General features: G+C 44.0%; 1 long non-coding RNA gene across 1 annotated transcript in view; it reads right to left on the bottom strand.

The window, feature by feature from the left end:
* The window catches only part of LOC108640593, a 141,142-nt gene extending 127,408 nt beyond the window's left edge, over nt 1-13,734 (bottom strand). The window contains exon 1 of the long non-coding RNA XR_001921295.1: nt 13,612-13,734. This is a non-coding gene — a long non-coding RNA (uncharacterized LOC108640593). The remainder of the gene's footprint in view (nt 1-13,611) is intronic.
* Between the last annotated feature and the right edge of the window lie 10,404 nt (nt 13,735-24,138).

The raw sequence follows: 24,138 nt of genomic DNA, 5'->3' as shown, positions 1-24,138 counted from the left end.
CTAATTAGTGCAAGAGGCCCTAAACCCCATGATATACAGCACTCATATTTCTTCAGCAGATCCAGAAGTACAAATTGAGAAGAGTCCAACAATTGAATAGTAAAAAATCAAAACCAAAGAAACCCACCCAGAAAGTCACCCTGAGAGAAGCCAGAATAAACAACAGCGCTGCCGAGCTCTGATGTAGCTCTGCTGGTGGAGTTCCTGGTGATGAATAAAAGGAGCTCTGAGTCAGGTGCTTGTAAATACAGTCATATGTCACACCAAATCAATGAGAAAGAGAGTTGAGAGAGGAAAAAGGGTCTAAAAACTCTTAGTCTGTGAACCTAACAGGTGACTGTAAGAGCTCCTAATTCAGGCAAGAACATCCCAAGTGTCTTTGAAGGTTATTTGCTCTTAAATTGCTCAAGTGGCATATTGAGGAGCTCTACGAGTAGCTGGAGAAGGTGGACACCTACCTAGGGCTGTGTGAGGAGGTATGAACTTGGGCCTGTCTGACTTACAGAAACTGAGGCAAAACACAGCCTTCCACGGGGCTGCCTTGGTGCTGATGCTGCAGAGATGTTCAGGCAAGGACAACTATTTAAGTCAGAAAGACACAGTCCAGTCTAACATAAGGAGTGGAGAATGGTAAACTCTAAAACCAGACACTGTTAAACCCCAGTGAGATCAAAAATAACTCGCTGTTAAAGGCTGTCCTCCTAAAAACTTGAATGTTCCCAAAAGTCATTACAACTGTCCAGATCTTCTGCCAAATCATCCTTCCTCTCCCAGACATTTAAGTCAGAGCCAGGCAAAAAGCAACCCAACCCACCCATTCTCTTGCACCTCCCGTCAAGCCCCGGAGGCACAAGCAGCACTGGGGATCCTGGTGACCCCAGAAGAGCTCGCTGGAGACAGAGTTCATACAGCAACACAGAGCCAGACACCACCACTGTCCCTGGATACTTTCCTTATTCTGTGCTACAGCAACAAATTCGTTTTCCATAAAGCACAAACCAGGCCAATTTTTAATCTGGCTTGCAGTGCTGAAAACAACCTGCAAAAAACAGGTGGCAGTCTCCTTTCGTGCAAGCCAAAAGACAGACAAAAATAGACTTGAACTGCCATTGAGAATATGGTAAAACAATCCTTTTCCATCTGCTAAAGCAAAGCTTGGGAGTAAGTAAACTCCCAGGTCTGCAGGCTCAGACACTGTGAGCGAGGCACTGCTGCTCAGTAATCAATACAGCCATCGACTGCTGGACCTCCTGAAGGCACCAATCAAAGCCAAAAGCCAAGTGTGCACCTCGTCTGTCACTCACAAACCCTGCTCGCACGGTGCCTGTTCCCTCCTCAGTGTTTTACAGCACCAGCCACTTGCTGAAGGTTGTCCCTGCTGTGGGGAAGGGCCTTTCCTCTCCTGCTGTCTCCGTATTCCCTGTCCATCCCAGTGTTCAATGCCCAGTGCCATCTCCGCCGCTTTGAAGTCGACCACGGGGGATGAATTCGAGCTGTAAAGCCCAGGGCATCTGCAGAAAGGGTTTTTACAAAGACAAGGATGTCCTTCCAGAGAGATTAGGGCTGAAGGCCATCATTAACACGTCCCTGCTGCTGTTGTGACATGCAGCAATCACCCACGCTCAGCTTCCCAGAGTGATCCCAAAGGAAGGATCCTCAGCACTGTGTAACTGTCCCAGACTTCAGTCTGCTGCTCAAAAGGGCTCCTTCTGTGGGTAGGCTGCTAAAAATACCCCACACACTCAGGCATGGAAATGTAGGCTTCCCCTCAATCCAAACACAACCAGTTTAATCAAGTCAGAATGTGACCTGTCCCATCCAGAAGGGAGATAGAACAGTTTTTGTTTAAACAAGTTTTAAAAAAAAAAAAAAAGAAGCAAAATCCTCGTCTCATTTATGGTAACGTAAATCTAGAATAAGTGAATAAATATAACCAGAGTTAAAGCTTTTATAAACAGGTATAAATCAGATCAGCTTAAACACATGCAAGTTTTTAAGACTCTTTGGCATCTTTTAAGCTTCGGTTTCTGGTCAGAGGCTCAGCCAGGCCGAGTCCAGCCTTTCAGCTGCCTGTTATTTATGGGACTGTTCACAAAACTGAGTGGTCACCCCACAGGACATGTTTAACCTGCATTTGCACGACACTCAGCAGATGTGTAAACTGAGAGGCTGGCAGAAATCTGAGAGTGCACCGCTGAGGGACAGTACTTGGCCCTCAAGGAAAAAACAAAGCATCAAATAAATAGAGCTGTTAAAACCCAAAACTTAAAAATCAAGATGTCCATCCCTGGAGATCAGGATTTGCATTTCAAATTGAGATCAAACATCCAGGGGTTTTTTTCCCCTCATAGAATCAAAAGTTCAGAACTTTTTTTTTTTTTTTCAATTTGAACTGTTGAAACATTTTGACTGAAAATAAACATTTTGACATTTCCAAGTCAGAATGTATACATGTGGTTTGTCAACAAAATTAGGTTAGAAATCGCAGAGGAAGAGGTTTTCATGTGAGGTTTATCTTGTACTTCCTGCTTTTTGAAGAAACAGTGCAGTCATGTCCAGGTCAAAAAGTTAAGAGGTGCTCAAAAATGCTAACAGTGAATTGCTCACTCTCCTTTAATCTCACATCAGTTCTGATCTCAGCTTGGATTATCCCTGATTTTATTCAAGATAATTCATTCACTTTTCCAGCTGCAGATAGAGACCTGGGCCACTGATGACTTCAGTGCGTGATCCAGGACTGGACATGTAGAAAAATATTATTATTCCCTTTGTATAGGTTTTCTTGGACCAGCACTTTTGTCTTGCACATTTGGAGGGTGAACACTGGCTCCCATTTCCGATTTTACTTCTGTATTTAGCCCAGTTGGAAACAGCTGAGAGATTTCAACATCAAATCCATTTAGAACTGCATGAAGTCCTTCCAGTTATTACTTCCCTGCATGTCAAAAGACTTAGCACTCACAGAGCACCTGAATGAGAATCCTGATGCCAAAAGGACCAGGACAGGAAAGGATCTGAATGAGCAAACTGCACATTCAATTAGTTTTAGCATTTTTTAAGAGCATTAGAGTTCAGGCAATAGAATATTTTAAATCTATGCCCTAAACTTGCAACGGAACTGCCACGAGAATTAAATTCATCTTGCTTTTACTTCAAATTCCTGTATCTATTCACCTTCTTGATTCTCACAGGAAGCTGAAATGCCCGGGATAATTCTCTTTTCTCAATATTTCTGGTTGCCTTCAAGCAAGGCAGGTGGAAGACTGGAATCAAAATCATTTCCGTTTAGTTATATATAGTTTTCATATAGTTATATGTTACTAGTGAAAGCTTATAAGAGTTACAGAAATTGCTGATGCTTGTGAAACAGGTTTTGATCTGAAAAATCCACATTTATTTTGTTACTTTGGAAGACTTTAATCAGAGAATATTCTTTTATATAGAGAAATATTTGTGTATATATATGTGAGTGTGTATGTAATCCCAGTAAGAAACCAAGACTGTTTTTCACTTCCATCTCCCACTCATTACCATGTGCTCTGTGGTCATTTATTATATTTGTATAATTCATTAGTCCTTTGGAAATGGTGTCTTATCTAAAAGATATTCAAGCACCCACAAGAAAAAGAAAAGAATAAAGATGATACCAGGTTGAGATTATTAGAGAAAATACCTGGAAAATACTGCAAAAAATACTGAAGGTAGAATATTGGTGTATGAAGTTGAATAGTCAATTCTCAGTTTATTTTATTCTTATTTGATTTAAAAATTGTATCTACAGCTGAAAGAGTACAAGCACGTGGCTTTTCCAAAAACCCAGAATTTCATTACCTGTGTTCAGTGTTACTGACACTTACAGTGAGTGAGCAGTAGTTTCTAAAATTATATTTAGAATGCAATCCAGCTTCCTGCAAGAATTATCTTCCTGACATTCATTTCCTTGCATTATTGGCTGTATCACACTGTATTTATCCATTGATATCCCTGATTTTTTTCTCAAGGTATATTGACATTCTTGGTATAGTAAAAGATGTATATAAAATATGGTAAATGTAACGTGTAAGTGGGAATATTCCCACTGGAAAAAAGCAGCTAACTTAATAATAACTATTGAGATATACAGATATTTAAAATTATTAAATTACTATTCTATCCAAGGTTAGCTTTCAGATAAATTTCCATGTGCTTCTGGATTTCTATCCACAAGTGAATATCCACTTCTGAGGGAAATATTTGAAGTAACACATGTTGGGTTCTACTTCCAAAAATACAGACAGCATTCCTGGTCGTAATTGTTGTGGCACCTTGTGTACCCTAACTAAAAGGTTCTGAATCTCAGGGAGCTGACACTGAGCATCACATCTTAATGTCCTTCAGAATGCCCAAGCAACAACAAAAACATGCAAAGTTGGCAAATTTAAGCAGTTGGTTTTCTTGTTAAGCATAAATTCCATGCCATTGGATTCTCAATTCATTTTCTATCAAGGGAACAACTGAGATCCAAACATTTGATGTAGCATTTAAGTGTTTTGCAACACAAGCAGTCCAGACTTCTCTAATTTTGCCTTTTACAAAACCCTCATAATATTTTACTCCTTTCAGATGCTCAAGTTTTTCTTGATGAAAAGAGGTGGTGTGGGAGGACAAATGGCTGAGATGCAGCATTTAATCCATTTGAAAAAAACCACATCTCCCTTACACCAAGGATTCTTTGCTAAAATAATAATGAATTGACTACAACAATAAGCTTCCCCTTGCACCAGCATTAGCACTTTCAGACAATGGTAAACTTCAACTCCTTTATAGCCAAACACTAGACCAACATCTAAGGGAATTGAAATAGTTGCCTAAAACAAACAAACAAACCAGATTAATCATTTTAGGGAAGAGTATACATCTCATATCTCTGAAGCTTTTGGTACAGAAAGATCTGGGGGAAGCGGAAATGAGTGCAACAGAGGAATAAAATGTACACAGCATCTTTTAATTTGGCCCAGTGAATCCAGAAGAGTCTAACTCAAAAAGTTTGGATATATAACTGAAAGGTCTTCAAGTAAGGCAGAGGACTGCACTAATCTAATCTAGACAGCCTCTGAATTTGAACTTGCTTAAACTCACACTCACCTCTGGGTGGGACCTACTAGACAGGGGTTTATATTCTGGGGGAAATGAGATGAATGAGTCCTACTGGAATCATCTGAGAGGTTTGGGTAGAGGGTACTCACAATATCAAACGTGTGGATGTGTGGAACAGCCTAACGGATCCCAGAAAAGGAGCAAGCTCTGCTGTGGAAACGTGCCTTGCCTTTCTGTTGCCCCAAGGAATACTAATCCCGAAAAGCTGGAGCTCCATCACCACAGGGGAACATCAGTGTTATCTGCAAGGGAGCAGCAGCCACCAAGCAGGAGACAACCCTGCCCTGGGGGCTTGGGCCTGTACAGGAGCAGGACTGGGGATGTGTTTCCTGCAGCAGCACACGCTCCAGGGCCAGGGACACGGACACAGCAAGGATCTGAACTGTGGGCTCCCACAGGAGGTTCACATTATCCTGCCATCCGAGACCTGCATCATCACACTGGTTCCCCCATAGTCTGTCACTGCTTCCTCACAGCATCCACACAAGGGAGAGAAAGGAAAGAAGGAGCCTTCCTGCAAGGGGAGAGGTGGGGTAGAGCAAGAAGATCCAGGAGCTTTTCGTTTCCAGCTATTCAGTCTCCAGGAGAAGCTGCAGTAGCAGCCAGGGCCCCGAGTCTAAAAGCTGGATCACTGTAATATTCCTAAGCTCAATCTAGCATCCATATCCTCATCCTGCTGGAAGTGCCCTGACTTCATTTTCCCACAGACAGGAGAAATAAAGGTTTATGTCATACAAAGCTCAGAGCAGATGATGGCCAACTTCCTGCTCTCTGAGGTGAGCAATAGAGGAAATTATACAGTAATTCAGAGAGGTTTGAAATAAAATGTCTTTTGGCAAGGCTTAGTCTTGGTTTAATATCACAGCAGTTATTTCTGTCAGCTTCAGAGTACCGTGCTGTGGCCAATTAATGGAAAAAAAGATGAGAGTCAGTGGACTGCTCTGGGATTTTCTCTTTGGATGTTCAGTCTAGATTAAGGAAAAGGCCTTGCCCTTGCCTGTATAGCCTCAAAACACCACTGCCTCTTGTTTCCAACTGATGTTACAGCAGAGCTGGCCTGGCTGCTGGTATTAAAGGTCAGTCAATGTTTCCACTATAAACCTCCTTTATTGTGGATTTCACATAAGTGTGGGATTTTAATTTACTCTGGATTGAATCACAGATCTTCTTGACCTGGAAATGGACATGTTTTAATCTGTTCTTTAAATCTGTGTGCTCATTTCTGCATTAATCCAGGACATCTTCAAGAAGGGCGATCTCAAACACGCATTCTTATTTTAAAAGATTTCAAGGGTAGATGATCCCCTTTGGATAACTCCATAACACTAGCCAGTGGTTTCCTGATTTTGTCCCAAAGCAATACTGGCAGCTCATTGCATGTTATCTGAGAAACTATGGTTATCAAGCTTTATTATTCAATAGAGGGTGGGTCACTTCTGAAAAATGAAAATCTGAGAGGAAGGTATTATGACTTGGAACAATTTCAGTTTCCAAACAAAAAGCTGTATTTCAAAAGGGGCCGTGCACACAACCAGCGATTGGACACAGAGCAATCCCCAGGGCAGATTATGAAAATTATTTTTGCCATTGGGTAGGAAACAAAAAAGCACTGGGACCGAAATCCTGTGTTCTCCAAACTTCTCCAGAAATTAAGCACTCCACGGGATATCTCTAGGGCAACTGAAGGAATTATCTGTAAAGTCCCCTCATTATACACCCACACACATCTTCTTTCCCACTGAAGCAATAGCTCCTGCTGTCTATCTTTTGCCTCCCTCTATTGGGAAGAGGCCTCTCCGCAGGCAGGAGAGAAGCCAAGTGCCAGCTCTGGTGGGATATTCCCTGTCCTGCCTTAGTTGGGGCAGACACATGCAGCCCCTCAACTCCCCGGGGCCAAAGCTGGTCTCTTGTCCCCCTTTCCCTCATGAACAGAAGAGCCAGGGGACCCTTTTCTCCCTCTAGAAAGTAGTTACAATCAAAGGTTTGATGTCACATTGAGGTCTTCAAGGAAGGATGGTGGGGATACCCAGGAATCTGAAAACAGCTTTGTATAAACAGCTTTGTAAAAACAGCAGTAGTATAAAACCCTCAGAATTTCCAAAAGGAAAAATCAAAGTATCTCCCCGATCAACCACGTTTTTATTCTCAGGGAATTACGTGGTGGAAATTCAGCAATTCATGACGTTTCACCAGGAACAAAGCAAAAGCAAAAATCTTTTTCCACGGTTATTTGCATTCTTTGCCCCTGCCTGCTTTGAGCTTTAAGTCCCTACACACGCACGTCCGTCTGCTCGCACACACCCGCACACCTGGGTCTCCGCTAGGACCGCCTTGGCACGGCCCCAGGAGCGGTGCATTTGGAAGCCAACACCCATCTCTCATGCAGAGGACAATCCCACACCTATGGCTATGCTTTCAAACCACCTCAGTGCACATGAGGCATCTGCAGAACTCAGCTGCAGAGCTGAAAATTTAAGACTGTTACAACTACTGTGGTGGGAACCTAACGGAGTTATTCTGCTTCAGAAGGACTGGGGTTTGGTTTAGCTCAGGCCATTGCAGGGATTTTATGTCATCATGACTGCACAGTTCAGCAAGTCAGGTGAGAAGGTCCTGTGTATCTCTGTAGCAGTTACAAGTAAATTGCATTTTCACGCTCCTCAGACCTAAGGATTAGAAACCCGATACTTCAAAACAAAGCCAAATGAGCTGATGTCTCACAGGCTTCCAAGAGCTGGCACCAGAGCTGCAGTTCAGGGGATCCTAAACTTTAACATGTCATAGGAAAAGAATCTTTACTGTGAGGGTGGTGATGCCCTGGCACAGGTTGCCCAGAGAAGCTGTGGACGCCCCATCCCTGGAAGTGCTCAAGGCCAGGCTGGATGGAGCTCTGAGCAACCTGGGCTAGTGGAAGGTGTCCCTCTCCACAGTCAAGGGCTGGAACGAGATGGTCTTCCTTCCAAACCAAGATGGTCTTCCTTCCAAACCAAGTCATTCTATGATTTCTCTGTCATGAACACACACACAACCCCCATGTTGTGCACAAATCCAGCCCTCCAGCCTTGCACCCCACACTGTCTGGGTGCAAGGTAGGCCTAACCTGGGAGCTGGTAAGCCACGGCCATGCAGTGCTGGGCTTAAAATAAAATCTCTTGTCTCTCACAGGGATTTGCTTGGATTGCAGGCAGCATTAACATGGTGATACCACACACAAATAAGACTGGAACAAGTTCAAGTGATGGGCTGAGCACCAATTCTCGTAGCCATGCCTTCCCATCATAATTAATTAGCATTCTGTAGGTCTGACACCAAAGAGATGAGGGCTCACCAGGGTGCTTTTACAGTCCAGCAGGCCATCATGAAATAACCTGGGGAGGATACAAGTGTGGATGAGAAACGGGACTAGGAGCAGTGCAGGTTTGTGTGTCTCCACCTTCATCAGTGCTCTGCTGGGACAGCAGGGATGAGGCACCTCGTGGAGAGTGGGAAGGATGAGTAAAGGAAACCCTGCTGGAAGAGATTCACTAGAGAAAATCTCTCAACCCAAAAGGCCCACTCAGGGTACCCTCGTGGAGAATGAGGTCCTCGGGCTGGCACGCTGCACCATGTTCTCTGCTCAGAGGGGAGAGGAATCTACATTTTTAGGCTTGTTAGTAAAGTGGGCTCAGTCCAAAACAGAGAGACAGTTCAGTAGTGAGCTGGATCTACAACTGCTTAATTTAAAATGAGGTTTGGCTCCCATTCCCCAGACTGAACTAAGGACTTTCCATCCTTTCCACTTTGACTGACCCCCTTACTACTTACCTCACCTAAAAGAGCATGACTCCCGTTTTGTGGGGGAGGATTTCATCCTCCATTTGTCAAGGGCTTCTCCAGTCTGTATTTCTGCATCTCTGCATTTAAAGGAAAGAAAGCCCTCTCCCTCTGAAACCATGTTGGACACATGATGGGAAAACCTCTAAAATGTCCTAACAAAACAAGCTAAAACAGAGCCAACAAGATTTCACTACAGGCTTCATCTGTAGGTTAATTCCATTGCATAACTTAAGTGATCAACAATCAGCTGTAGAACAAAGGATGTGTTGAACAAGAGAGGGGAACTTTTCGAGCCATATAACACAATTATCTGCTGTTTCCACTCAAAACTTTCAGTGCCACAGCACCACAGAAACGCAGGAGAAGACAGAGATGCCAGTACTGCCTCAACTGAGCAGTCTTTCTGTCCAGAGTGACTGATGCCACTGCCCCTTTTACTTTTCTGTCCATTTGCTGAGGGCCTGACATGTGTTAAAGCTCCACTAAGTACCTTTTCAAATTGCAATAGGCTGTGCTTTTATTCACTCAAATTGTCTCGATTTTCTTTTCTTTACCCTTTTTTTCCCCCCCCCCAGATGGAAACTATCTGGAAAGAAATCCTTCAGCAACAGAGAAACCAGCAATGGTGGGATGAGTTCAGGGCTGCTTGGGAAGAGCAGGCCCAGGGAACATACATTATTTATCCCTGCGTTACTCCACTTTCTTCCAAACGTGTTTTTATAAAACATGACAGGTTATCACTTCTTGCCTCTGGCTACAGATGGGTAGGACTGCAAACAATCAAATGCAAATCAGGAACAGTCTACAGCAGACACACCATTGTATTGTCATGGCATCACTCCTACTCACTCCATTAGTCAAAGTACTCCCTTTGGTTTGGTTATTTGGATGGAGGAGCTGGGTGGAGATGGAGTGTGTGGGTGGATGGCACCTTTCCAGCAGAGCAAACGCTCTCCTCGGGGACGTCCCTTACGACAAGGAATTCCTCGTGACATCATGGGCTGCCTGACGCGGGAGTGATGTGCTGGGGCTGGAACTGCTCCCGCTGCGTTTTATAACACAGCCAAAATGGGATGAGCAAATCCTACAAGGGTAATCAATTCAGGGGCGGGGCTGGACTTACACCGGCATTTTTCCTTCCCTTCTCCATAGGAAAACGCAGCTTCTAATCCCAAAAAAAGCCGGATGCACATACTGGCTGTGATTAGCAGAGCTTTGGGTTTGTTGGTTTTATGCACAAAATGCCAAGTCTAAAGTTTTCCTTTTCAAGATCAGTTAAAAGAAATCTCCTTCACACAACCTCATAAAATAACCTAATAGTCTCTAAGAAAGGATTAAGTAGTTTTAAAACTCTAAGTCAACCATGCTTGAGATTTAGATCTGTCTTCAGTATTTAGAAAAGGGTTGACATTTTCCTAGTTACTGGGAGAAAAAAAAGGAATGGCAAATTTGGGCTAGATGAATTAAGGAACTGTTTGTCCCATCTAATTCATGAAAAACCCAAGAGATGTTTACTCAAGTGTTTCACATGTGAAAAATGCTCCCACAGTGTACAGACTGGGCTGGTATGATCATGGACAGAGGATGAGGAGACTCTCATCTAAACGCGACACATTCTATAAATCACACAGTGGGTGGCATCTTTGGGATGAGAAGCATCTTTTTTGCTCACTTTTTGGCTAACAGAGCACAGCCATCCCTGGGCAGGACTACAGAACACGGCAGGACAAGGCAGACCAGGTTGTGGACATGCAATCTTCTCTAACTCCTGGGCAGAGCTGTAGGGCAGGAGCTTTCAACTCCAGTTGTCTGTGCTTAGAACAACTGACCAGGGTGATTCCTACACATTTGTGCTTTTTTCAGTTAAAACAATTGGGAAAGGACAGGTGAGTATGGCTACACACATCCTGGGCTACAAAAACCACATTCTGGCAGGGTATTACGAGAATGATGTGATCAGATCTGATGAGCTGCAGCACACAGGACCTGATATTATGAAAACAACCAGTTTGCCTCAAAAAGTTAAATTTTTGTCTTCTAGCAAGGATGCAATTAAGGAAGAGCACACAGGTTCAGTGAGATGTCATAACCTGGTATCAGCAAAATGGAATTCCCATTTAAATCTGAGCTATTATTCCAAGGGAAATATTGTATAGTAATGATAATTCAGTGAGAAGGTTTTCTGTAATTGAGAGAATTAGGGGAGCATGTTATGTGGCCACATCTCTGTCCTGGATCTGCTCACAAGGAGCTTGGTGTGATGGAAGAAGAGATTTGGCTACTGGTGAAAAGAATTCCTCCTCCTGCACTATGGAACAGCCCGTAAGCCCCAGCACAAACTCACAGTGAGACAGTTTCCAATAATAGGCAAAATTACAACACACAATTGTCTGTTACACAACAGCCCAAACCCTCATCTGTAATGAACCAACAGGTTCCCCAGAGGGTGAATCTCCGCCGTGGTCCCTGTGATAGTTCAGGATCCTTCCCTAAGGCACGAGTGGGGCAGGTCTGACCCCTGCTCTCCTCCCACATCCCGGGCTGTGTCCTACTTCTCTTTGACATCACGCTTCACAGTCACACCCTCACAGGCCCCCCCACACCTTTCCCATTACTTTAGATGTTTTTCACTGAGGAACACATGTGCATTCTTACTGACATGTGTCAGAGCTCCAGGGGCCTGGAGGAGCTGCGGCCCCCGAGGAGCGCAGCAGGAACACGGCCAGCCCGCCTGGAAAGGAACTCGCCCTGAGCAGTGCTCATCCTTACATCAGCTGCAAACTACAGGGATATCTTCCTATCTGGAAAGCACATATTTGGAGAGGTACACCTACTGCCAAGGCTTTCCCGAGCGGCTCCCAGGTGTACCAAGGTTAGCAGGGGTAGTAGAGGGAAAGTGAAAACAAACTCTGGCATGGGAGAGAGGGAACTCACAAAATTCCCCTCTTAATCTCTGATATTTAAGGGATCGCTTTAAACCCTGCAGCATGAGACTTCTGATTCATGAGAGCATATGTTCTTTATTTGGCTTATCCCTGTTATTCCTATCAGTGTGTGGTGTGGTATTTTCTCCAAGAGGAGCTGATGAAAGCGGCACAGGTGACTGGCAGTTTGGGGCGATCCTTTCTCCTTCCATCTCATTTCTCCCTGTCATTTAGTCAGCTTTTTCCAGCCTGCTGTATCATGCTCTGCTCTCCAAGGCAGGCCACAGCTCAGACTCACCTACACACTGTGTCACTGGCATCTTAACTCACCCTTCTGGCTCCAGGGGAGCTACAGGAGTATCAGCATGTACTGACTATCCCTCATTAAAATTCAGCAGCACTGGAGCGGAGGAATTGTGCAACCCCTATTGTTCCTGCTGTGTGGTTGCAGGCATTCATATAATCTTATTATGACTTTTGGGTGGTTCACATGCATATTTACACTTTAATTTTCTGTGCTGTAGGTTCAAAGAAGAGCGTGTGAAATAGTAATATATGGCTCTGGGTACTGGGAAAAGATTAGAAGTCTCCTAGAGAAAATGCAAAGAGATCTGACATCACCACGCTGCGGAATTAACACTGGAGCAAGAAAAACTCTGTAAACTGTTCCGGGAAAATCTGTATTTTTGTTTTGGAAAAAAGTGTTGCCTCCGAGAAGCTTCAGGTTCAATAAAGTTTCTAGTATTTTAAGCACAGTGTTTATCAAAGTGATGCCCTGGAGCCCTTTCCACAGAGCACATTCCCACTGTGTTTGCCACCGGACAAATCCCAAATGGAACTGCAGTGCCCTCCTCGAGGATCTTACAGTCCCATTGTTTGTCTGCTGACAGACACTGCATTTCATCAGGGACCTACACTGTCCACATCACTCCTCAAATATCAGTAACTATCAGAACTAACTAAATTCAAAGGAAATACTATTTTCCCATGAGGAATTTTGCTCTAAGGGACCCTTAGTCCCTTAGTGAAAGAGGTGAAAGGAAAACACTTCCCTGTTTGTTGTGAAATCCTTCTCCAAAAGGATTTACACTGACAACCCAGGGATACCTCAAAATATCTGAAACTTTGCATAGTGCTTACAAAATACATAATGCTTACAATACAGATGAGCAAGCACTGGGAGGTTACAAGGAAGTGTGCCTGCCAGTTATTCCCAGAAAAATGCTTTCATTGCAGGAATATAGTTGAGGGAGAGATAAAGGAAAAGGAAAGACATGAAGGAACCTTGACCTGACAGGGAAAGAGGTCCCTCCATACCAACTGTGCTGAGTTAAGACACTGGTAACATCAGCACAAGCAGCTGGCAAAGATATCAGCCACTCCAACAAAGGAGAGTGTTTGGACTGGGATCCTCAGCATCACTGGTCACCTTCCCCCTCCAGAAAGTCTGGCACCCCCAGGGTTTCATAACATGGACTGACTGACTTGTGCCTTCCTCCAGTTTTCCCTGATGAGTCCCACATGAAATGTGGATTAGCTCAGGAGGAAGATGCTCTGAGCTCTTTCCACTCCGTTCTTTATACAACACACCTACGCTATTTACATTTGCTTTTATTTACACAACTGTATTTACATTTCCATTTCATGTATATAATGCACTTGGGGATTTAATGGCAGAGACAGAACAAGAGCCCAAAAATCCCAACCTATTTCTCAACTCCAAGACTTTACTCACCCCAGCCCTTGGCTCCTCTACAAGGACCACCAACAGAGGCAACAGCTGAAGACAACTGCAGCAGTTTTCCTTGGAATACGAACACGAGGATTTCAGCCGACACCGGAGGGATTCTGGATGGTGGGTTATGCACCTGCAAGGAAGAACCAGCAGTTTAGAAGGTTTTTTCCCCTTTCATTCCCCCACCTATAGAAGAAAAGCACATCACACTGGGTGGTGCACACCCCACATGGCTTCTTTCCTCTCCCCCGCTCTGCTTCCTCCTGTTGGTGGCACGGGAGAAGCAAAGAGCAGCAGGAGCAGCCGTGGAGTTCCTCCTTTTTGTGGTTTAATGCTGGAGTGTGTCATCTCTGTTTGGTTTAGTCCCAGGCTGGCAGATACAGCCTAATGAGGCTGTTGCAGTGGAAGTTGGATAGACAGTCTGAAACAGGGGTGGCTGGCACCGATGACTTGAACAGAAAACCTTGTGTTTACTGGTCCAGGATCAAGCAAACCTTGCTGGCCTGAAGCTTTCCTCTATATATGAACATACTTCACTACAGAAAGTCCTGAACCATAGTAAGTGAAACATTACCAATGGGAAATCCACAAAAGTTGGAACCCGCAGAGCGGAATGTTTTGATTTGTTTTTGCCTCCCCTCTCCCGGGAGTCAATCGAAGAGTAAACAATATTTTACCTTTCCTCCAATTAATTATTTCTAAGCTTTTCCCCATCAGACGTCCCTCTTGGTGCAGAATAACAGACCTCCCCTCAGGAAAAAAAAAAAAAAGAATCTTTAAATTCCAGAGGAAACATCTTAGCACCCTTTGCCTGGCCCAAAATAAATAGTCCATAACCCAGTAAAATCTTTATTAAGAATAATGGCCAAGGAAATGGCTAGAAAAGTAATTTCTGAAATCCAAACAGCAGAACAACACAGGAAAATGTCTGGGTTTTGCATCTGTATTTTACCAACACCCACTTTGTAGTCCACTGTCTGCTTTCTCAACATATGAATTTTGGGATTTAGTTCATCACACTGATTAAACCTTTCAGATTTTAGTGGGTATTTTCAGGAACAAATGTCTGGAGGTTGTTTATAGACAGAGAAGTATGACAAGGATGCTCTAAGCTAAGTATAGAAACTCCAAATAAAATCACTGTTGAGGGAAATGTTCTCACCAGTTCTAGTGCCTTTAAAGTTTTTGAGACTTCTTTACGTAAGTTAAACCTGTGCAAATTACCAGTGTTCATACTGCACAAAGAAATTCTCTCCTATCTTTTTGTCTAGAGCAAATTACCCATAAAAGCATTGGCTGGATAAGGTAATCCTTTTGTACCAGGACTTGGGAATCTAAGGTTGAGACAGAGAACCAGGCAATTCCAATGTGTTTAGATCTGGAAGGATCTCAGCACAGTTAGAAGACACTGGATATATTTTGCTTCAGAATTTGTGATTTCCCAGTACAGTTTTCTCAAATAAAAACATACCTTTTATCTGATATTCCACATGGGTTTTTTATCACACAGTTAAAACCCAAGAATTCAGAAGACAATTTAAAAAAAAAAAATCCAATCTCAAAAGTGATTTTTTCTGGAATGTTTAGAGTTCATGAAGATTTGTTTTCTCTAAGACAAATGCCAAGCATTTTCTTTCCCCTTCTGTAAAATCTAGATCAGAGGAGAGAAGTGCTCCTAACGGGACGTGTACTGCAGCAGACTGGACACACAGAACTCCCCACTGGAAGCTGAAGCTCCTCTTATTCAAGCAGGAAATACTTCTTTATTTTTTTTTTAAACAACAAATGAGAGTAACTTCTCCTGGGTGTTGTAATTCTATCATCACTTGGAATCTGAAATCAAGATTGGAAGCCTTTCTGAAAGATGCACTCGTGGCTCAGCCCCAGATTAACGTCTTTGATAGTTCTCGTGCTTGGTAGGAAATAATCTAAAAATAGCAAGGCCAAATTCCTTGGCTTGTTTTACACCACGGGTCCAAGTGGACAACCACAGTGGTCCCTGGGGAATCTTGAATTCACTGCCATCATCAACAACAGTAATAATTACCGTGTGCCTGAATGCTTTGATTTAAACCCTGATGGCCAGCACTGAAGAAGAGCAGGAATTATCAACACAGCCACGAGCTGTCTGAATCCTAACTCGCTTCTCAAGCGAGATTTTAGGAATTCTGCTGGCTCTGATCCTTTTCTGTGGTGCAACAGCAATCAACTCCAGGGTCAGTACTGCAGATTTAAAGAGTTTCTCTTTAAACACATGTCAGGGATCTACCATCTCTTTTACACCCACCTTTTTTCAGCTAAATCTGGTAGGTTGGGTACAGATACTCAGAAGTCTTTGGAAGAAGGGAGGTCATCATAACAAGGTCACATGAATAGGGATACTGGAGATAAAGGTGAAGCTTCCACAGATGGACATTTCTAACAACATTCTGGCCAGTTTTCCACTGTGCACTAAAGCATAGGGCAGAGGTCTGCAATGTAAGGGGTACAAGCAGTGATCGGTTCTGAGACTTAACAATACAACAGTCCTGAAATTTGGCTTCTTAACCTCACTGGGAAACAGAGCCACAAACTCCTGCTGCACAAATCCAGCTCACAACAATTCCAGGTGGATGAATCACCTTCACTCACATTAGCCCCCGAAGGAGCTTGTCTAGTATTAGGATGAGTACTTGGCTATGATTTATTGTTATCCTTGTCTAGAGAGGATGAAGTTCTTTAAATAGTGGGTACAGCACTGGATAGGTGCTGAATCCTCCCTTTTTCATTGGATTTTGTTTTTCCCACAGTTATGTGGGCAAGGGGGGTCAGTCACAAGATGTTACAGAGCCATTGTTTTAGTCTGGCAATATGTAAGCTGGCACTGCCCACTTCTGCTGTGGAAGGCAGTCTAAATAACCAGGATCACTCTAAAACTGCACACAAAATCATGCCTATCATCCAGATTTCTTCAAAAGCTGATTGAGGAGACAGCTGAGGGCCTCGATAGCACCTTTTCTCTCATGCCAACACCTCTTGCACCAGGCAGAAGGCAAGAGTGTTCCCTGTGGATATCAAGGAAGGTGCATATGTGCATTTTGCTTTGAGTATTTCCTGCCCTGGGTTTAAACAAAGACTAAGAACCCAGCCAAGCCATTGCCCCAGAAAATTCATTGGCCACAGGAGCTGCTGTGCTTAGCAGGAGATGCTCCCAGGGAGCTGCAGGTGCAGAACAGCCTCTCTGCTTTCTGCTTCTGGCAGAAGGAGGGATGGACACATCGTGGTGACAGTTTATCCCTGCAGGATAACCCACCTCCATCCCTGGCAGTTTGCTCCAGATTTTTGGGGGAGTCCTTTAAAATTTCACTTTGGGGTTTTTTCCCCCTCCAACTAGAAGTTTTCCTTTTTCTAGTAAATGTCAGACTGGGATTGTGAAAATCATACCTGAGAGACTGAAAGTCCTTGGAGCTTGGAATTTTGGAAGTTTTGGTTCTCTTCAGAGTGTCTGTTTTTGTGAAATTGTACACAGGCCCAGAAAATAACAAATTGAGTGGCAGGGTGAAAAAAAAAGCCAATAAAGGCTTTCAAACTCCTCCAGTTCTGGTTGCTGGGATTTGTGACAGACAAGGGCTTTTCCAAGCAAGCACACGTTTCCAAGATGGATCTCACAGCTCAGTCCCACCTGTGTCCCCTCAGATCCTTGCCAGCCCTTGACTTTCCTCCCCAGCCCTGGTGGCCAGCTCTTCCCTGTCCATGTTCCTCCCTTCAGGAAAGGACTTTTATTTATTTATTAAGTGAAACTCAACCTTTAAATTATAGTTTTGTCACATTAAAAAACGTTTGCACACACACAGAGAGGGTTTCTCGCTCACATACAAGCCCTATATTCCTAATTCCTTTTCAAACCATATCAACTGAGATGTCTCTCCTATGATCACGAGAGCTTTTGAACTTCTTAATCTCAGGACTAAACTCACAAAGGGTTCCAGAAGGGTAAATCCTCTTGGCTCTGGAGAAACAACTCAGGGCTACACACATTTTTGGCAACACAGAAATCACTCTACCGGCAGCTGCAGCTCTGGATCGGCCATCTGAGGGGAGGATAAAGACCTGGGTGTTGTTTAGTCTGGAGGAGAGGAAACTGAGGAATGAATGTGACAAAGAGTCTTCCAATGCACAGGGACTTCTAAGAAGAGAGGGATGATTAATTGTTCTTCATAGTCAGTGGGAGAGGAAAGAGGAAGGATCAGCACAAGCTCCAGCAAAGACAACTTAGGTCAGATATTAGAAAAACATTTCAGCTACGGCGGTGAAATCCTGGAACAAGCAACCTGGGAGTGCGGGATCTCCTCCGCAGAAATTATGCAGACAAAATTTAGGTAAATACCACTTTACAGGCAACCCAGAAATGTGGAATTTCCTTTGCTGGAGTTTTAAAGAAAATGTTAAGACAAACGTCTGGTAGGCATGGCTTAGCTACACTTGATCCTGTTTCATCCAGCTCAACAACCTCCAAGGCTCCTTCCAGCTCCCCGTGATTTATAGGGCAGTGGTAAGTGCTCATAGGATGGGTACACCCACACCTCACTGCATGAGGCACTGAACACACACGCTGTGCAAGAGCCCCGAGGGGCTGAACACCAAAAAAGGAAATGGAAAACAAAACCCAAGACTTGCTCAAGTGCACAAAACAAATCAGAACCAGCACCATCTCCGGAATCTCAGAACTCCCAGCCCAGTCACCCAGCCATTGGGTCACTCATCAGGAAATGGGAATGACGAGGGATGGCCTTCAGTCCTCATCCAAACCTCTATCAGTGCCCTGTTATCTTCCTCCTCTCATTTTCCCTTTGCTTAATGAAAGGAAGAACAGCTACTTGATGGCCACAGTGCAATTAGTTGCATCCTGCTCAGCACGGCTGAAGTTGTATATTTGCATTTTAATATTTTTCCTATTACAGACCTCCCCGTGCTCCCATAAAAAACACAGCCTCTAATCCCCTATTAACTGTATTTAGCAAACCTCAAGTGTTTCCTCCATTTGCAATCTGGCTGGGCTTCAGCCCCCAAGCAAATTTCAGGTGGCTGTGGTCTAAACATTAACTCTGGTCTGGAGCGATTTGAATTACAAACCAAACAGACTGTAAATGGAATCCTAAAGTGCAGTCAGGGCTCAGTCTGGGAACCTGGCTTTGTTCTCCTGAGCCTGCAAACCTACTCCTGCACTGCTCCTGGGGCAGTCAAAAAATGGGTCGTTACTCAGGGAGAGGAAGCGCAGGTGTTACATTAAAGGGCTGCAAAGGGAGCCATTTGGTACCAACAATATAGATTTATTACTCATAAATTTTTAAAATTTCCTCGTGTTTTGTGATTAAAAACACATCATACTTTGATTTCCTAACCACCTCCTGTGTTTTGCTTCCAAACTTCTGACAGCCAGTTAATTATGGAGTTTTCAACTTATTTGCCAAAGTCTGCCTCACGTGCATGTGCTGCGTTGCAGCTCAGAAAAGTATTCAGCCACAAATATACCCCTTTTCTGCAGCTGCAACAGTTATGACATGATGCACACTTTAATTACTCACATCCTCCAACAGTACAGAAGCATCATCTGCTATGCAGGAGGCATCAGAGTGCTTCTATCTCCATAAAAAAAAATAAACAAGGATCAAATTGAGCCCATCTTAGCGCTTCGCTCACACTGAAGGCTTAGAGGAAAACCTGTGGGAAGTGGAAAAGGCGTGGGATTTTATCCACACTGCTGGCATTTTGTAGACTGCTTTTAATAGGATGCAAGAGGTGATGAGCTAGACCTTTAAATGACTGGACCCAAGGAAAGGTTGAAATAACAGATCAGAGTTACAACTATAGGCAACAAATCCACTGCTGTGCTTCCTTTGCAAGAAAGAAGCCTCTGATGTGATAAAATACAGTTGGGCACATTAGATGATCCATCACTGAATGTCTAGTACTCAGGAATGCATCCTAACAATTATGAGAGTGGCTAGCTTTGTATTGCAGGCTGAAATCAATGGGACTTTTCATGTACTGGAAACCAGGCATGTGCTTCAATAGCTTCCTGAACCAGAGGCTGATGTCAGGAAAGGATAATTATACAAACTGCTGAACAACACTCTCCACTAGTCGTGGACAGAGGCAGCCTGAATTCACCAAAGGTGTCTTTGAGCTATTTGTTCTACTGCAGGTTTATGTTGCACGCCAGTCATTGGGTCTTTTTACGGAATAGAAAATATTTTCTGCAGAAAACAGGGAAGAAGACAATGGTCCTCTTTGAAGGATCCTCCTCTCTGCCCATCTCAGCTCTGATGCTATACCCATACGCTGGCTGCTTTCTGGACAACCACTTGTTTTTCCAAAGGCATCCTACAGCATTTAAGTGACTCTGCAGTCCACACTGTAAGCACATCTAATAAATAAATAAGTAAATAAATAAATCCTGTTCCAACTCCTTTGTTCCATTAGCTTCCTCATGCAAAGCACAGGCAGTGGTTGGGCTGCTCCTGGGGGCTTGGGACCATCCAAAGCTTTGCTCCCTTGTGCCCTCAAAACAATCACACTAATCTGCCACGATGGATGAAGATTACTCCAAAATTGTCCTCTGCTAAGTTTGACTAGACAGCTTTTATTTCACTATTTGAGGTCAGACTTGGGTAAGCCAAATGTTAAAGGTCTTGCTCAAACTAATATTCCAACGCAGCGGAAGGACAAGATATGGGAATGTGGCCAGGCACCACACAGAAGGGATGCAAGTATTTAGGAATATTTATTTGTGTTCTGAGTACTTCTTTCCCTCAAGAGTCTCAATACCCTTGTTTTGTTTGCTGTGAGCTGGCATTATTCCTTAGGATGTTTGATTTGGGGGAATACACACGAAACACCTGTTTCCATGCCCTGTGTGACTAAACTGAGGTCTGTGTATATAAAACAACCACTGGTTATTTGCCATTCCTTGCTCATTATTCCTTCTATGTCAGATGCTTAAATTTGATCTTGCAGGGTGGGAACCTTTGCCATGTGCATTTTCTATCCCAAAACACCATCCAAGAGTAAAGTACAGCTTTGCAACACTTCAGAGTAAGGAAATCAAGTCACGGGAGCTGCCCTGTCTTCAGGACTTGCCCGTGTAGTGAAGCTGAACACAGCTGAAAACCCTCCCTCTCAACACACAAGAAATGGTCAATGCTGGTGAAAAATCCACATGTGGCTTCTACTCTACTTGGGAAAATATTCTGCAACAAAGAAGTTCATTCACCTGCATTAACTACCTTGTGGTAAGAACTGCCTGAAGGCTGCAGCCCAGGAGGAAATTTTACATTTTCACACAAAGCAGAGGGGAGAAGAAAGCAGAGTGTTCCATACCTTGCTTTCTGTGCCTCAGTGGTGCCAAGGCAGCCAGGCTGAAAGTCCCTGCTGTGTGGGGCAGCTGAGACTCAGGGTGTTTGGACAGGCCACATGGAGAAGGTCAGATCTGCTGGAAAATGTCGGTCTCCAGCAGAGCTGGGCAACCTGGCACCAGGGAAAACAAAAGGTACAAGGGCATTGCCACAGCTGTGCCCCAGCAAGGGCCAGGCACAACAGCTCTGTACTTCCACAAACAACCTGGCCTGGCTACATCTTTGACCTCTTCTAAGAGGCTGGAGCTGGAGCCTTTCCGGCCTCTGCTCTAAGCAACAGCTGTTTCAGAAAAAGGAACCAGAATTCCAAGTGGTGCTGGCAGACACTCGATTAATATCGACTTATGTCAATCACATCCCTTTTCACCATCCTGCTGCACGGCCCCTGCAGTTACTGGTAGCAGCACATTCACCACTTCCATACTGAACCTCACCACCAAGGAGCTGGGAACGCAGTGGAAATATTTCCATGGACGCTGCCCAGTGTTTCTGTTTCGGGCTGACTTTGCTGTTGTACAACCGAGGTGTACAGTGATATCCAGAGGCACAACACTGATTTTTTTTTCTCCCTCCCTGCGGTTTCCGTGTTACAATTAATCTAATTTCTAGTGACCTGGCAAGAGAACGCTTTCCATGTCATTTGGCAACGACACGTCGATGTGAAGCACTGGCTCCTACATGCCAAGAACTGGATTTTCCCAGCTTGGCTCCAGGTGCTAACAACAGGATGCAAAGCGACCACCAACACCAAAGACCCATCAGTGAGAAGGTGTATTTTTAAACCATGGAAATAACAAGTTAAAGTAGGGTTTTGTTCTAGATTATTCCAGCTGGTTTAGGTCTTGGCATCGCAGCTAATCCCTAGACCCATGCTGATTTTGCTATAATTTAAAATGTTTTATAATTATTTCATAACCCATTATCCAACTACAATTATTTTTAGCTTTGTCCTGGGTATGAAGGAGAACAACTTCCAGGGAGAGGCCCCAGCTGCTACCAGAGACTCGGGGTACCAGATACAGCCCTTTTCTCCACACCATGAAGGGAAACTGCCTCCCTGCCCTCCACTGCTAAAACATCATAAACTTATTACCTGAGCACAAACTGAAAAAAAGGCTTAGCCCAGACTTTTAGTTTAGTTTCTCTTGCTTGATGAATTAAGGTATAAATAATATTTGAACACATTCCCTAAATGCCTAATTCTTTATTCCTGGGACATGCACTTGAGAGGTTGTGTTTTATAGTCATGTCCGAACATAATAGACTCCAAAATGGATTTCTTCCTACAGCTGTGCAAAGCTTAAGGATTTCAGGTCACAGCAGGCTGTACAAATATTTCCTTCGGGTTCAGTCCACAGTGCTTTGGAATTCCCAAATTCTCTTCACATTTCAGGTCCAACCAAATACTGAAACTAGTAACAAGCCCTTGATCACACAGAAATCAAACGAGTAAAGGAAACTCCAGGCTCACCTAAATATCTCAGGGCAACTTAACCAAGCAGTTTAATGGTCAGGACCAACATGAGTATTTGGGCCAGTTTTACACAGTGTGGATTCTGTTATGAAGATTTTTACAAAATTGTTTTGTTACTTTTTCCTCAAACTTGAAGAGAAGAACTCAACTTTTCCCCTCTCCAGCCAGCCAGAAGAGCAGAACTGATGCAGGCTGTCAGTCAATGGCAATGCCCTCTAACGTGGGTGTCCATTGATGTAAAGGAATAACCTATTCCCAGAGGCTTTTCCCAAAATCTCCCTCTGCCATAGCGACAGCACCACATGGATGCCACCAGCTTTGGCACAGCGTCAGCACATACTATGGTCCAACATAAATTCCACTGTCCCTGAACATTCCAATTTATTGTGGTCAATACTGACCTTTTTTCCCCAAATAAAACCTACCTTTAGGGAGGAAAGGGGAAAATGAAAACCAGCTATGAACATAATAGACTCCTTAAGTTCTTCTCCTGCCCCTTCATTTTCCTTGCCCCCTCACACTCCCTTCCAGCCACATAATACATTCAAAGTATTATACAGGTGTCTGCTTAGATCTAGTCAGAATTTCCAACTGACAGGTCTTATTTTCCAGCTGGAAAATCCTTCGGGTCTCAGTCATTTTTTTCAAGCAAAACAAAAACCCTATTGGGAAATCAAATAAAATCCTGTTGGTTATGATCAGCTGGCTCTTCAGTGGAAAGACATATAAGTCTTAATGGAGCAGGCATGGAGCACTGGGAAGAGATAACACTGGAGCTATTCAGATACTAACAGCCTTCAGGGGAGCACTTATTAAAGGCTTTGACTGGCTGTCCCTGAGATTTGGCCATAGATTTTATTGGCCTTCTCCTGCCATCCGTGAACTGATGGTTCCATCCAAACTGAGGGAAACTCCTCTTTTAAAGTTCTGTGCAACAGCACACAAAGCTCTGCATGGAAACACTTCCAAACCGGGCTCCATGGTTGGAGGGAGAAGGTACAGCTTCAGCCTCCTCAGGGTCCACAGGGCTTTGCAAAGGATCCTGCCAGCTCCAGAACAGCCTCAATCACTTACTAGAGGAGAACTGAGAATGAGGCCCAGAGAAGGTCTGGACTGGCAAAAGACAAGGGCTCAGCACAGCAAGGAAGAGCAGCCACACAGAGCTGGTATTATTGCCCTGAAATACTCCATGATGACAGAATCACAGAATTGTTGGGGTTGGAAGAGACCTCTGGAGGTCACCCAGTCCAAGCCCCCTGCCAAGGCAGGGTCACCTGGAGCAGGTGAAACAGGAACACATCCAGGTGGGTTTGGAATGTCTCCAGAGAGGGAGACTCCATGACCTCCCTGGGTTCCAGAGCTCTGCCACCCTCAGTGGAAAGAAGCTCTCCCTCATGTTGAAGTGAAACTTCTTGTGGTTTAGTTATGGCCATTGTTCCTCATCTTGTCACTGGGTACCACTGGGAAGAGTCTGGCACCATCCTTCATGGCACCTGCTGTAACCAGCCCCAGGGCCACAAGGTCACGGTCTCAGCCAGGAGTTTTACCTTAAAATACATACAGAATTCTCTAATACCTCGACATAGCATCAATGGAAAAAACCACACTTTTGTTCCCAAGAGGCACTTTTACCGATAATTTAGGGGAGAAAATAAGGGA

This window comes from Manacus vitellinus, unplaced genomic scaffold (genome assembly GCF_001715985.3).
Source record: "Manacus vitellinus isolate BGI_N305 unplaced genomic scaffold, ASM171598v3 scaffold_38_pilon, whole genome shotgun sequence".
Taxonomy (NCBI): Eukaryota; Metazoa; Chordata; class Aves; order Passeriformes; family Pipridae; genus Manacus; species Manacus vitellinus.
This window is presented reverse-complemented; position numbering and strand designations above follow the sequence as displayed.